The sequence below is a fragment of the Patiria miniata genome, unplaced genomic scaffold (genome assembly GCF_015706575.1).
Source record: "Patiria miniata isolate m_02_andy unplaced genomic scaffold, ASM1570657v1 HiC_scaffold_5, whole genome shotgun sequence".
Lineage (NCBI taxonomy): Eukaryota > Metazoa > Echinodermata > Asteroidea > Valvatida > Asterinidae > Patiria > Patiria miniata.
In genome coordinates this window covers 40434678-40450073 of record NW_024037072.1, presented here as the reverse complement: position 1 = coordinate 40450073, position 15396 = coordinate 40434678, and the positions used below count along the sequence as shown (strand labels likewise).

The following is a 15396-nucleotide window of genomic DNA, read 5'->3' as shown; positions in this document are numbered from 1 at the left end:
TTATTTTTGTTTTTATTTGATTATGGAATATTCGAATATTCGGTATATTGGGGACAGCCCTAGACAGAGATACTTTCATTTGAGGTAAGACTGTTGTTAATCTTAGTTATAAATGGATTATTGGGCTCGAGGTTGTCAATCAGGGAAACAGGGTGTTGAAACAATTTCACGCAGTGAAAGAAAATGTGTTGTATGTGTACTCTGTCGACTACAAACTTAATTCATGTTAGTGTACTTTACATTTTAGTGAACGATACAACAGGGTTTTTCCCCTTTTTTCCAAAAGAGTTGGAAAGGGCATAAACAAAGTAGGATTTTATTGCAGAAAGTGTACTTTTTAATAAGTCTTGTTCCCTCAATATTTAGATGAGGACAAACTTTTTTATGCTAACACAGTAATTGTAATTTAGGGGGCGAGAGGGTACTTTTTGATCTCATTCAGTATACATTAAAATGTGCCTTGAGTAAGTTTTGCTGTTTTCTAAATTTGAACATTATCCGTAAAGATTTTCTTGAATTTCACTCTTTTTTACATGGATTTGCTAACTTGAGCATGTCATAATACTTCAGGATATCCAATGGTCGATCGGTGACTTTTATACTCTTTTTTTACGGTTTGTTGCCGCTGCCTGTCAGTGGTACATGTACATGTAGTAAGTAGTAAATTCTGAGCGAGGTCAAATGTCCATGAGCTTCCTTGCTGAGCATGGCATTTTTGGTATAACAAAACACGCATCAAAGATGGCTGCTGTACAGGGTGAGTAAACACAAACGAAACCCAAATGTTGGGACCATTGTTTTAGTGAAGTTCTGCATGTAGCACTATCAAAATCTAGGATATGAAAGCCCAATTAATAAGCTTTCTTTTAGTACAAGAATCATTCAAATCACTTGTGTACTTTTCAAGATACAGAATTTTAAGCACAACCACCGTTTTAAAGTTCTGTCCACAGGTCAAAAGAAGGTACGTGTTCTTTCCGCAAAACGGAAACAAATCACATGGGATTAGATGTGTGCGAATTGTTTTCGTTTTGCTGAAAGAACCAGAGTTGTAACGAGTCACTGATTTTTGTGACTCGAGTCGAGTCGAGTCATTTTAAAGAAGTGACTCGAGTCGAGTCGAGTCATTAGGTCAACAAGGTCGAGTCGAGTCGAGTCGAGTCACAGAGTGTGGTCGAGTCGAGTCGAGTCGAGTCAAGTATTTAGCTCGAGTCAATTCGAGTCACAAATATTTGAACACTAAATTACAATAAAAAGCAACAAACACAAGAGAGAAAGAATACAAGGCACCAGTCTATTACGGAAATCCAAAGACATAAAGTGTGCTGTATGGTACCCAACCAACAGTTTCCATTGCTAGCTCACGTCACAGATAAGAAGATGTGAAACTTCGGTCTTATAACTATTTGGGTTCGGGTCTAGATTTTGTTGTTCGCTGATCGCTGACAACGTTAAAACCTAATTGCATTATACAAAACTGTTTCTGATTATTTAAAGGTGGGCCCGTCCGTATCCATTTTTGTGTGTGAAATCGGGACATGAATTTAGCCAGCGTTCCACCAAGAACTTCAAAATCGCCCGAAACCAATGATGAAACCACGGATTGAGAAATGCGTTTTAAGTCTGGTTCCGGGTTTAGCATTACATGCTATAGAACCACAAGGTGGGAGTCCGCGACACGGTGTATGTTTGTTGTTTCATTATGGAGGAAGGAAACAGACTGCCGCTGTACATGTATATAAACGTACATTATTCGCGAACATTAACGTGACGTGAACAAAAACTGGCAACGCGAACGGCGCAGCGTAAGTCATTGCAAATATTTTTCGCAAGTAAGTTTTGCTTTTATTTTGGGACTCGAGTCTTATTAGCCTTCCTCGAGTCGAGTCGAGTCATTCTGATGAGGGACTCGAGTCGAGTCGAGTCATTTGCTCGCAGTGACTCGAGTCGAGTCGAGTCATTTACCCGTCGGGACTCAAGTCGAGTCGAGTCGCCAAAAAATGTGACTCGAGTCGGACTCGAGTCGAGTCATTGACTCGAGTCATTACAACTCTGGAAAGAACGCACACCTTTTTGGTGATCGTAGACAGCACTTAAAAAACGGTGTGTTTAAAATTCCGTTACTAAGTACATAAGTGACTTGAATGATTCTTGCACTAAATGAAAGCTTATGAATTGGGCTTTCATATCCTAGATTTTGAAAGTGCTACATGTAGAACTTCACGAAAACAATAGTCCCGACATTTGGGTTTCGGTTTTTCTTTACTCACCCTGTAGGTTGTTAGAGGGCGCTTATTTTCGGCTGATTACATCAGTTCATGCAGTTTACATATCTTCATGAGCTTAGGTGCGGGTAGCCAAAGTTCACGGTTGACTTTGTTCCTTATTAGGTATTTAAAAAAAAATTGGTGCAGATTTCTTTTGGCTCTTTGGTACTGAAATTATTTCCCTTATGATGACCTTTGTGCATAATATTTGAATGTAATATATAACTGTTGACCTGGTCTTGTAACTCTATGGGATTACCAGAAAGGATGTTGCAACCTGACGCTGCTTTTTCCTTCATATATCATCTCAATGAAGGTCAGTCATTGTAAAAATGATGGTAAGACATGAATCTGGGACTGAAAAACATTTCCAATTTTGTTAGGAAATACTTAATTTTCTTGACTGTCCATAGACTTTGTACACAACCGCTGAAGTAGCGAATTTGTACACAACCGCTGAAGTAGCGTCAGGTTGCAACATTCTTTCAGGATTACCATCTTTGGAATTCGAACAAAATTGTGTACATAGTTATATATTTCTTCTTTTTCTAACTTTAACATTTAAAAAAAAAATATTTAGGGTCTTTTAGACTGTGCAAGCTTAAACATGTTGAGAAGGTGTTTACTTAAAACAAAAATCTGTACAAAGTGTTTATATTATGACAAGCCTAAATTGTAACATAGCCTACAACATTTTGGTTTTGTTATAATTTTCAATAATGGACGGATTTGGGGTTTAGCATTTTTAGCAAATATCGTTCCACTGCGCTGTTTAAAGCTTTGTGTTCAAGGATGCCGGCGAAAGAAAACAAAGAAACAAATACAAGAAAACAAATGTTCTTCTTGTCCGGTTCCCTGACCCAACGCTTCTGATAAAACTAAAAAAATATAGACATCAGGGAATTGTCAGGACAGAGAACCAGACTAGCTAGCTTGCGCCCATTCACAGATTTGTAACCGATTACAAACAAAATGAGGACTAACTAAGTTCAGTCAGTTGGAGTCAGTTTTTCCCCCAACGTTCGTGAGAAACCATTGTTAGATATTGATACGAAAGTCCACTTTTCTTGAAAATGACAGTATTCCAGGTGTAACAATTTCACAGGAAGCTTGAGGCTATTGTGTACTTACAGCCAAGTATAAGGCATTTCATAAATTAGGCAGTTTCGGGTTTTTTGTGTGTGCAAATTTACGTTACCTTGATTTAAATGGCTGAAAGCTGGTAAAGATTATTTGGCGAACTACACTCATCCAAAAAAAACCCAAAGTCCCCCCTTATATACTTTTTTTTCTAACTCAAAAACTACTGGGCACATCTTGCTCAAATTACAACTGATCAGTGCCGAAATTCCTTAGCAATCCCGCCATACTCTTTGTTTGGCCCAAAACATAATGTGATAATGTGTACAAAATTATGCAATTTATGACAAATGGTACCCCCCCCCAAAAAAAAATTTGCACTTTAGTATACGTCCAAAGTGAGTGTGAACCACAACTTGCACGTATGCAAAAGTGCAACTGTTTTCGTCATCATTTGTCATAAATTGCATAAAAATCAAACGGTTGTGTTATACAAATATTGAGTGGCTCAGCGTGGAATGGGAGGAATATTATCGCAAGGTAAAATCTGGACTTTTCCATTTCACGAGGCGAAGCCGAGTGAACTGGAAAAGTCCAGATTTTACCGAGCGATAATATTCCTCCCATTTCACAATTTAAAGCCACTCAATATTTGTTTTATATAACTGACATATAGATCCTTGTCATTTGATACATTTGAACTCTTTTTCATTACGAAACTGGAGGAAAATCCATTTCTCTAGTCCAAACCACCCCTTCACGAAAATGTTTGAACCCAACGCTGTAGCGCTGGCTCTTTGGAACAATACGCGCTACGCGCAACGCAGAACGCGCACACCAGCATGCATTTGCACACAAATACTGCGTCATGATCCTAACTGTTGAATAGTATTTCCCATTCCCCATGGGCGGATAGTACTTTTTGAGCCGCGGCGTGAATGGGAGCAATAACGAATGTCATGTGATGTGAGTTCCACCAATCAAATGACTAGGATCTGTATGTCAGTTATATAAAAACTGTTATATAACCGACATACAGATCCTTGTCATTTGATTGGTGGAGCTCACATCACGTGGCATTCGTTATTGCTCCCATTGATGCCGCGGCTCAAAAAGTACTATCCGCCCATGGGGAATGGGAAATACTATTCAACAGTTAGGATCATGACGCGGTATTTGTGTGCAAATGCATGCTGGTGTGCGCGTTCAGCGTTGCGCGTACCGCGTATTGTTCCAAAGAGCCAGCGCTACAGCGTTGGGTTCAAACATTTTCGTGAAGGGGTGGTTTGGAAGAGACAAATACATTTTCCTCCAGGTTTGTATTGAAATAAAAGTTCAAATATATCAAATGACAAGGATCTATATGTCAGTTATATAAAACAAATATTGAGTGGCTTTAAATTGTGAAATGGGAGGAATATTATCGCTCGGTAAAATCTGGACTTTTCCATTTCACTCGGCTTCGCCTCGTGAAATGGAAAAGTCCAGATTTTACCTTGCGATAATATTCCTCCCATTCCACGCTGAGCCACTCAATATTTGTATATTATTACACAACTTGTGTAAAATATTACACAACTTGTTCATTTTTTTTTTACACAACTGGTTGCTAGGTTCATATAGTACACAACCGAAATAACCATTCGTACACATCATATATTTATTTATTTATTTATTTATTACATTTATTTACCCAGGGTATGCCCAAACAGTTAAAAACTGGTTTCCATTGGGGCCCTGCATACAATAAAAAGGACTACAAACATGTATACAAATACAATACAATACATTTCAATACAACGGGATAAAAGGATTATTTGATTAACGCATAATTGTTAAGCAAATATTATAAATACAATATATTGTAAAACTATCATAACTACATGAACGGTGTGAAACAACGTCGCTAATAGTAATATGCTTAAAAGGAATTATCACTGTTTTGGGCCAAATACAGAGTTTGTCTGGATTACTAAGGAATTTCTGTACTGATTTGTCGTTATTTGAGCGAGAGATGCTCAGTAGTTTTTGAGTTACACAAACAAGTATTGAAAGGGGTGGGGGACTTTCCCGGGTTGAAAATAGTGAGGTATTTGAAAAAGTAGCCCTTCTTCCAAAAATGGTTTCTTCAAAGCTGAATGGAAATTTGCTAGTGTTTGTAAAGGTTTTTCTAAAGTTCATAAATTTTAATCAAACAAGTATTTTTGTTCGTATAAAAATTTTGTTTTTTTCGCAAAAAAAAATGTTGTTTTAAAACATGCAAGCTTTGGATCATAATCATGCACTCTTATGGTTTGTAAAAGAAGGTGGAACAATAGAACATGTCTTTATTACATTAAATACAAATTTGCACAGCAGTACATGTAATAAAACTCTGTATTTTGACTTTGAAATTATATGACCGTGCTATAACTTCCTTTAATGCTCTTTGCTGTATGCGCACACAGGAACACGAGTCTACCTCTCGTTTACAGCATCTCGGCAAGCATGGACGGGTATAACATGTTTGAGTGGGAATAGGTATGATTTTCATACTTTTCACACTTCATTTTTTGTTACATATAAACTTGGGAATTTGTGACTTCTGTTCCTATGGTGCACCTCGTTAGGGAACGCTGCGTCCGATTTTGTGCCCAATTTCGGGACGCCACCTCTGTACTGTATATTCTGGAGTTTATTTCAAGTCACAACGATTCTTCAAAGTTTTCCATTTCCAGATTTTGTATTATTAACATGTAGTACCAGTTTATGGATTTTAAGCTCGCCAATAATGACATTTTGCTACAACGTGTGTGGAAAGTCGGTAAAAAGTCAAAGTGTGTTACATTATTTTAAGAAATCTATACTATCGGTACCTAAGGCCAAAAAAAAAGTATCAGGTTTCTGGTATGGAGCTTGCCCAAAAAAGTGGTGCAGCGACGCGGCTTTTTTTTTTACCTGTTTTCTTTGCTTCAAATGTCGGCTGATGACTGCAAATGGTGCCCGACTAAACTTAGTGCAAATATTATGGGAGACCAGAGAGGCCACATTAAGCTTATTCTCGATCATAACCCCATCTAAAAACATGTTAAAATTGTGCAGCAGCAGGATTCCAGTCAAACCAGTGAGTTTGGCGGTTTTGAGACATCATCTTTCATTGAAAAAAAAAACGTTTTCATTTTGCCGACGCGCATGGCTACGGCGACGCGCGCACATACCAGAAACCGGAGACTTTTTTTTGGTCTGATGCTAGGTTCACACATTCCCGAATTATTGCCACGAATACCCCGATCTATCCCGAATAAAAATTATTGATGGCATCGAGAGAAATTCGCCCCGATTCGCTGTTTGTAAGAATAACTTAAGAATGAACAGAAATAATCAAGAATAGGTACGCATTGGAAGCCGAACCAAGCCGAGTGACTGCGATTCAGTGCAGAGTAAAACCGAATTGTATCGATTTTGTCAAGAATAGCGTGCGAATCACTCAAGAATCATCCAGAATGACCAAAAATTATGCCGACTTAGTGTATTCGTAAGTTATTCTTATAATATTCGTACGTTTCTTGATACATAAGTAATGATTCGGCATGATTCTGGACTGTTAACACCAAAAATAACTCTACGAAATGTGTAAGAATGACGTAAGAATATCCAGAATATACAGTATTAGTTCCGAATACAACAATAATAAACCAAGAATTGAATTTGGTTTTCGAATCACCCCGACAATTTTGAATATGTCCAAAATTGTCGGGGCGCTTCCCGGTTTTTAACGATCTTTCTCCGAGCTAACAGAATCATCCCGAGGCAGCCAAGGACCATCCCCGATTTACCCAAGAATTTCTATTCGCGGCGGTTCGGCTTTAAAGTCGGGAATGTGTGAACCTAGCATTATCTAAATTATAATATATCAAGTCGAACTATTATATCTGCACAGTTGTGAATATCAATTTCAACAGAACATTATTTTAAGGCGAACGGTATCTTAACACTGGTGCATAGTTTGGAATATTTCATTAAAATATGCATCTACATTGAATTACAATTCGTATTCTAATTAAGGCCAGGGTGAAGTTATATCAGTGACAAACAGGGGCGGATGAAGAGATTTGTTCAAGATGATGGGTTCAGCTGTCAGGGGGGGGGGGGGTAACCCCCTTATACCCCCCTCCTCCCCATCAGATCCGTCACTGTATGAACAACATCAATCACAATCTCAAAAACTCAATTTCAACAAGGGACGTCACACATCGCTCTAAATAGCTATTTTGGAAACACCAAGGTATAAAGCTAAACATTTTTGTGCAGTGAATAAGAGCAGGTTTGCATTGGCAGTGCACCACGTGGAAGGAATTCTCTTGTGTGCACTGAAAAATTGCCTGGGTTAATTTTACCAAAGAAAGGGTGAAAACTGGAACTACCCAAACTTGGGTTGTTCTGTAACCAGTTGTTTGGGTTAGAATTTCTGCTAAATTCAACCAAAACTTGTGGTCATTTGAATGACCTACTTACCTCCAGCAATTAATCCATAAATACGAAACTCGTAGAAATCTTCGATCAAGCTCACAATCCCTGCTCGCCTGCTCCTCAACATCGACAAGGTCATACGGTCAGCGAGCGTTTTCATCTGCAGCCCCTACCCTCTGGAACAAACTACCCGACCACATCAAGGATGTCCAACCCTGGACACTTTCAAAGCTAATCTTAAAACCCATCTGTTCACTGCAAATTATATATAATGTTAGTGTTTTCTCTGTTAATTGTTCAGCGCATTGGGACCCCGTGTAAAATGCGCTTTATAAGAATGGTTTATTAAAATTAACCCAGGCAATTTTTCAGTGTGTGAGTTTGTGTGGTTCTGTGAGTTTCCGATGGAAAAACTTCACCCAATACGCTCTGCCTGTCGTCAGGAGACGTATTTTGCGCAGAGTTAGCCGTGATTTATAAAACAAGATACTTTCATGAACGTCCCTTCTATTTCTTTTTAGATTTTTCGTCCGAGAAGTGTTACATTCCATCAGACCAAAGGCTTCGAAAATGAACGTAGAATGCTGTTCAATGCGTTCTTCAGTTTGATGTTCACATTTTCCATGCGAAATCATCAAAATGTCTCTCAAAACCCATCAAGTTAAAATAATTCAATTAAATTTTAGTGTTTTTTTTTTTTTTTAATTCAACATTGTGATTTTCCATTTATAGGGAGGATTTTTTTATTTTTTATAAAAGGTCATTTCTTAAATTCCATATATTATCTCTCTTGGAGTGTGAGCAATCTCCGTAGGAAGGATGATTTCATGGGTATCTTTGAGAGTCGACATAGTATGATGCAACGGATAACCGCTTTGAACTCTGGATGCCTGGCCGTGTAAATCACAGGGTTTATGCAGCTGTTGGAGATGATCAGTGCAGCTAGAAAGGGGACACATTTCTGGAATCTGTCCCGGACTAGCACGATTGCTACTGTGAAAGGAGTGCAGCAAATCAGAAAGAAGAAGAGGACGAGAAACAGACTGAGTGTTACTTCGCGGTTTCGACGCAGAAGAGGTCTGGCCGAAGATCTGACCGGGTGGGTACGGGCGGCGCGTGACGATGGACGGAAGGCCGTCCAAGCCTGACGTCCAGTGACTACCCGGAGATGGCGATCGGGAGTAGGCACCTGCAACAGGTTGCTAGCTGGGACATTGCCATAGACTGATGGTCGTGTCGTTCTGAGTCCTGCAGTTAGCCTCATGGCCCCTCCAACTACAGCCACTGTCTGATTCGGATTGGCGTTGACTTTTCTTGCAACTTTTATCACCGTGATGAGGATGAGTGCGTAGCTGACGAAAGTCACGACCAGCTGCACTGGGTAGTAGACGGCCACCATGATCTTGGAGTATGTACCGGATCCGTTGGCTTTCAAATTGAAGGAACAGGTGCTGAGTTCATCGCTGTATCCGTACGAGGCGAACTCGGACACGATGGGCAGGATGCCGATGTTAAAGGGAATGAGCCAGTTCGTAGTGACTAAGGCTGCTAGACCACGACGATTGAACAACGAGATAAAACGGCTTCGGTTCCTGCGGCGAGTGATCAGGGCACGGTAGACGGCGATAGAAGTGATGTTATTAATGCTGCAACCGATACAAACGACGACTAAAACTCCTTGAAAAGTGCAAAGACTCTCTGAAACGAGTAGCTTTGCCCTGTTCTCGCTCAGCACCGCCAGGATCATGATGGGCAAACTCAGGCAAGTGATGAGGTCCGCCACGGCCATGTTGACCACGAAAACGTTGGTGGTTGTGCGAGGTTTACGGGAGAGAACCACGGCCAGCAAGACAGAGATGTTACCTAGCACACCAGCGACAAAGATCAGACCGTACAAAGCTGCTAACAACTGCTTCTCTGCATAGCTGTCGTAGACAGACAAACCAGCATATTCTTTTAATGTAATGTTCGGCATTTTTCTCTTTTGAAATATGAAATCGCGTTGAAAACGACCGAAGAGTTCTTTTTAGTTGTTGTCGGCAATACGCTTTACCGCTACTCCAATAGCGCCATCCTGGCTTTAGCCTTTTTGTAGTGTCATTTTTTCCCCTTTTCCCCAATTCCCCTGTCACACTTTTTAAACAAACAGAAACTTGTCCTTCATTTACTTGAGAACGTGACTTGCCTTGCCGTTAATGTTTACGACCTTATGTGGAAAAAAAAGCCTTCTTGAAAAAAAAAATGATTTCAAATTCCCATCATCCTTAATAGCACGACGTCCATTTAGTCATTAGATACAGTAAAACGAGGCTATTTGCCGGTATAACATTGGGAGCCACTTCCATTGGACGAGGGGGGGGGGGCTGTTGCATTTATCCTCCCCCTTTTTTATCCCGAACAGAATATTATACACCCCGTTGATCGCATCCTATCTCCCCCAATCTTACAAATAGACTCTCCTTCACTCTCAAACATGTAGACGTCACATCTTAGGACAATTCCCGCAACAGTGTAGCGAACCAATAGCACACTCTGTTTTATTTTTTTAATTATCCAGGGTCATTCATTGTTTCCCATCACAAGCAATAGTGGTCGGTCTCTATTTTGCTCAGTCCTGCAAATTCCCTCCTCAACCCATGGCACTGAATCCCTTGGTCACCAAATGCTTGCCATCATTCTCATGTTATTTGTTGATGCCAGGGGTTGTGACCATATGTTATAGTCTTCAATTTTCATTCTCTTGCATAGCTGTAGTCAAGTCGTCACAAGTGAATCACAAGTCAATCATGAGACAATCACAAGTCAGTCACAAGTCAATCACAAGTCAATCATATGTCAGTCATGAGTCAGCCACAAGTAAATCACTAGTCAGTCACAAGCCAATCACAAGTCCATCACAAGCCAGCCACAAGTCAATCACGTCAGTCACATGTTAGTCATAAGTCAATCACAAGCCAATCACAAGCCAGTCACAAGTCACTCACAAGTCAATCACAAGCCAATCACAAGCCAGTCACAAGTCAATCACAAGTCAATCACAAGTCACTCACAAGTCAATCACAAGTCAATCACAAGCCAATCACAAGCCAGTCACATGTCAATCACAAGTGAGTCACACGTCATCTGCAGAAAGGCATTCCTTTGTCAACTACATCTCCCAGTACAAATGATCTTACTTTAGACTTAACTTAAGAGTAGTATTTTTGTAGCTTAACTGTACTTAGTCATATGTCTTTATTTTTTGTATTCTGTTTTCACCATTTTCTTGACTTTTCAAAAGATCATGAAACTGTAATTATGTATCCATCTGCTGGTAGTAGCTGTTGCTGTGCTCAGATATTTTTTTATCACATTTAATGTGCGAGATGCATAGCATCTATTGCCTATGAAATACCGGTATGTTCATTAAAAACCAAATGTGTCAAGAAGAATGTTCTCTTGACGGAGCTAGGGCTGTCTGTTTTCGAATAATTTAGTACTCGATTACTTGAAACTGCCTTTGACCGAATATTCGGATATTTGTAACTGCCACCTGCAATTGCCTGCTGCGCTGGTCAAAAGTTGCACGCAGAGCGCACCAGTTAAAATTGACATGCTGCGATCGATATGGGCCACTGGAGTAGGAATTTTATAACTGTCAAGGGGTATAGCATGCTCAGAGGATGGGAAAAATGAACCGTCGTCAACAAAAAAATTACCGTTGACTAAAAGTGGCATCTGAAATAAATAACATCACAGTCGTGTGTGTACATGTCGTTGCACGACATGTTTTTTTGTGTGTTTGTTTATTTTTGTTTTAGTTTGATGATCGAATATTCGAATATTTGGTATATTGGTGACAGCCCTAGACAGAGTTACTTTCATATGAGGTAAGACTGTTGTTAATCTTAGTTATAAATGGATTATTGGGCTCGAGGTTGTCAACCAGGGAAACAGGGTGTTGAAACAATTTCACGCAGTGAAAGAAAATTTGTCGTATGTGTACTCTGTAGACTGCAATCTTAATTCGTTTTAGTGTACTTACATTTTAGTGAACGATATGACAGGGTTTTCCCCCTTTTTTCGAAAAACTTGGAAAGGGCATAAACAAAGTTGGATTTAATTGCAGAAAGTGTACTTGTTAATAAGTTCATGTTCCCTCAATATTTAGATGAGGACAAGCTTTTTTGATGCTAACAGTAATTGTAATTTAGGGGGAGGGTACTTTTTGATCTCATTCAGTATACATTAAAATGTGCCTTGAGTAAGTTTAGCTATTTTCTAAATTTGAACATTATCCGTAAAGATTTTCTGGAACTTCACTCTTTTTTTACATGGATTTTCTAACTTGAGCATGTCATAATACTTCAGGCTATCCAATGGTTGATCGGTGACTTTTATACTCTTTTTTTACGGTTCGTTGCCGCTGCCTGGCACTGGTACATGTATTTGTAGTAAGTAGTAAATTCTGAGCGAGGTCAAATGTCCATGAGCTTCCTTGCTGAGCATGGCATTTTTGGTATAACAAAACACACATCAAAGATGGCTGCTGTACAGGGTGAGTAAAAACAAACGAAACCCAAATGTTGGGACCATTGTTTTAGTGAAGTTCTGCATGTAGCACTATCAAAATCTAGGATATGAAAGCCCAATTAATAAGCTTTCTTTTAGTACAAGAATCATTCAAATCACTCGTGTACTTTTCAAGTTACGGAATTTTAAACACAACCACTGTTTTAAAGTTCTGTCGACGGATCACAAAAAAGTAAGTGTTCTTTCTGCAAAACGAAACAATTCACATAATAGTGTGCGAATTGTTTTGGTTTTGGTGAAAGAATGCACACCTTTTTGGTGATCCGTGGACAGCACCGTTAAAACGGTGTGTTAAAAATTCCGTAACTTGAAAAGTACATACGTGACTTGAATGATTCTTGCACTAAATGAAAGCTTATGAATTGGGCTTTCATATCCCAGATTTGGAAAGTGCTGCATGCAGAACTTCACTAAAACAATAGTCCCGACATTTGGGTTTCGGGTTTTTTTTTACTCCCTGTAGGATGTTAGAGGGTGCTTATTTTCGGCTGATTACTTCAATTCATGCAGTTTACACATGGCAACTGCTTAGATGCGGGTAGCCAAAGTTCACGGTTGACTTTGTTCCTTATTAGGTACTTCATTTTTTTCACAAGTTTTTTTTTTGGAGCAGTTTTCTTTTGTCTCTTTGGCACTGATATTATTTTCCTTATGATAACTTTTGTGCATAATATTTGAATGTAATGTATAACTATTGACCTGGTCTTGTTACATGTTGCAACCTGACGCTGCTTTTATCTCCGATCTCAGTGAAGGTCAGTCATTGTAAAAATGATGATAAGACATGAATCTGGGACTGAAAAACATTTCCAATTTTGTTAGGAAATACTTTCTTGACTCTCCATAGACTTTGTACACAACCGCTGAAGTAGCGTCGGGTTGCAATATTCATTCTGGATTACCTTTGGAATTGTGTAATATATATTTCTTCTTTTTCTAACTTTACCATTTAATTTTTTAATATTTAGGGTCTTTTAGACTGTGCAAGCTGAAACATGTTGAGAAGGTGTTTACTTAAAACAAAATCTGTACAAAGTGTTTATAAATTATAGCTTTAAATGTAACATAGCCTACAACATTTGGTTTTGCTATAGGACGGATTTAGGGGTTAGCATTTTTAGCAAATATCGTTCCACTGCGCTGTTTAAAGCTTTGTGTTCAAGGATGCCGGTGAAAGAAAACAAAGAAACAAATACAAGAAAACAAATGTTCTTCTTGTCTGGTTCCCTGACCCGACGCTTCTGATAAAACTAAAGAATATATAGACATCAGGGAATTGTCAGGACAGAGAACCAGACTAGCGAGCTTGCGCCCATTCACAGATATGTAACCGATTGCAAACAAAATGTGGACTAACTAAATTCAGTCAGTTGGAGGCAGTTTTTCCCCCAACGTTCGTGAGAAACCATTGTTAGATATTGATACGAAAGTCCACTTTTCTTGAAAATGACAGTATTCCAGGTGTAACAATTTCACAGGAAGCTTGAGGCTATTGTGTACTTACAGCCAAGTATAAGGCATTTCATAAATTAGGCAGTTTCGGGTTTTTTTTATTTGTGTGCAAATTTACATTACCTTAATTTAAATGGCTGAAAGCTGGTAGAGATTATTTGGCGAACTACACTCAACCAAAAAAAACACACCAAAGTCCCCCATTAATACTTTTTTTTCTAACTCATAAACTACTGGGCACATCTTGCTCAAATTACGACCGATCAGTGCAGAAATTCCCAAGCAATCCCGCCATACTCTTTGTTTGGCCCAAAACAGTGATAATGTGTACATAATTATGCAATTTATGACAAATGGTACCCCCAAAAAGTTGCACTCCAAAGTGAGTGTGAACCACAACTTACACGTATGTAAAAGTCCAACTGTTTTCGTCATCATTTGTCATAAATTGCATAAATTCGTACACATCATATATTTATTTATTTATTTATTACATTTATTTACCCAGGGTATGCCCAAACAGTTTAAAAACTGGTTTCCATTGGGGCCCTGCATACAATAAAATGACTACAAACATGTATACAAATACAATACATTACAAATACAATGCAATTCAATACAACGGGATAAAAACATTATTTGATTAATGCATAATTGTTAAGCAAATATTATTAATACAATATATTGTAAAACTATTATAACCATGCACATGCACGGTGTGAAACAACGTCGCTAATAGTAATAGGCTTAACATGAATTATCACTGTTTTGGGCCAAATACAGAGTTTGTCTGGATAACTAAGGAATTTCTGTACTGATTAGTCCTTATTTGAGCGAGAGGTGCTCAGCAGTTTAAAAAAAAAAGGGGGGGGGAACTTTCCCAGGTTGAAAATAGTTATGTATTTTAAAAAGGAGCCCTTCTTCCGAAAATGGTTCTTCAAAGCTGGATTCGAAAATTTGCTAGTGTTTGTAAAGGTTTTTCTAAAGTTCATAAATTTTAATCATACAAGTATTTTTTGTTCGTATAAAAATTGTGGTTTTTTTCGCAAAAAATGTTGTTTTAAAACATGCAAGCTTTGGATCATAATCATGCACTCTTATAAAGGTTTGTAAAAGAAGGTGGAATAATAGAACATGTCTTTATTTCATTATACAAATTTGCACAGCAGTACATGTAATAAAACTCTGTATTTTGACTTTGAAATGATATGACCGTGCTATAACTTCCTTTAATGCTCTTTGCTATATGCGCGCACAGGAACACGAGTCTACCTCTCGTTTACAGCATCTCGGCAAGCATGGACGGGTATAATATGTTTGAGTGGAAATAGGTATGATTTTCATACTTTTCCACATTCATTTTTTGTTACATATAAACTTGGGAATTTGTGACTTTTGTTCCTATAGTGCACCTCGTTAGGGAACGCTGCGCCCGATTTTGTGCCCAATTTCGGGACGCCACCTCTGTATATTCTGGAGTATATTTCAAGTCACAAAGATTCTTCAAAATTTTCCATTTGCAGATTTTGTTTTATTTACATGTAGTACCAGTTTATGAATTTGAAGCTCGCCAATA

General features: G+C 38.6%; 1 long non-coding RNA gene across 1 annotated transcript; it reads left to right on the top strand.

Moving 5' to 3' along the window:
* Positions 1–2217: 2217 nt before the first annotated feature.
* Positions 2218–13428, top strand: LOC119741961. The gene is made up of 2 exons (XR_005272793.1): positions 2218–2390; positions 12944–13428. It is a non-coding gene; the product is annotated as an uncharacterized LOC119741961 (long non-coding RNA).
* The last annotated feature ends 1968 nt before the right edge of the window (positions 13429–15396 follow it).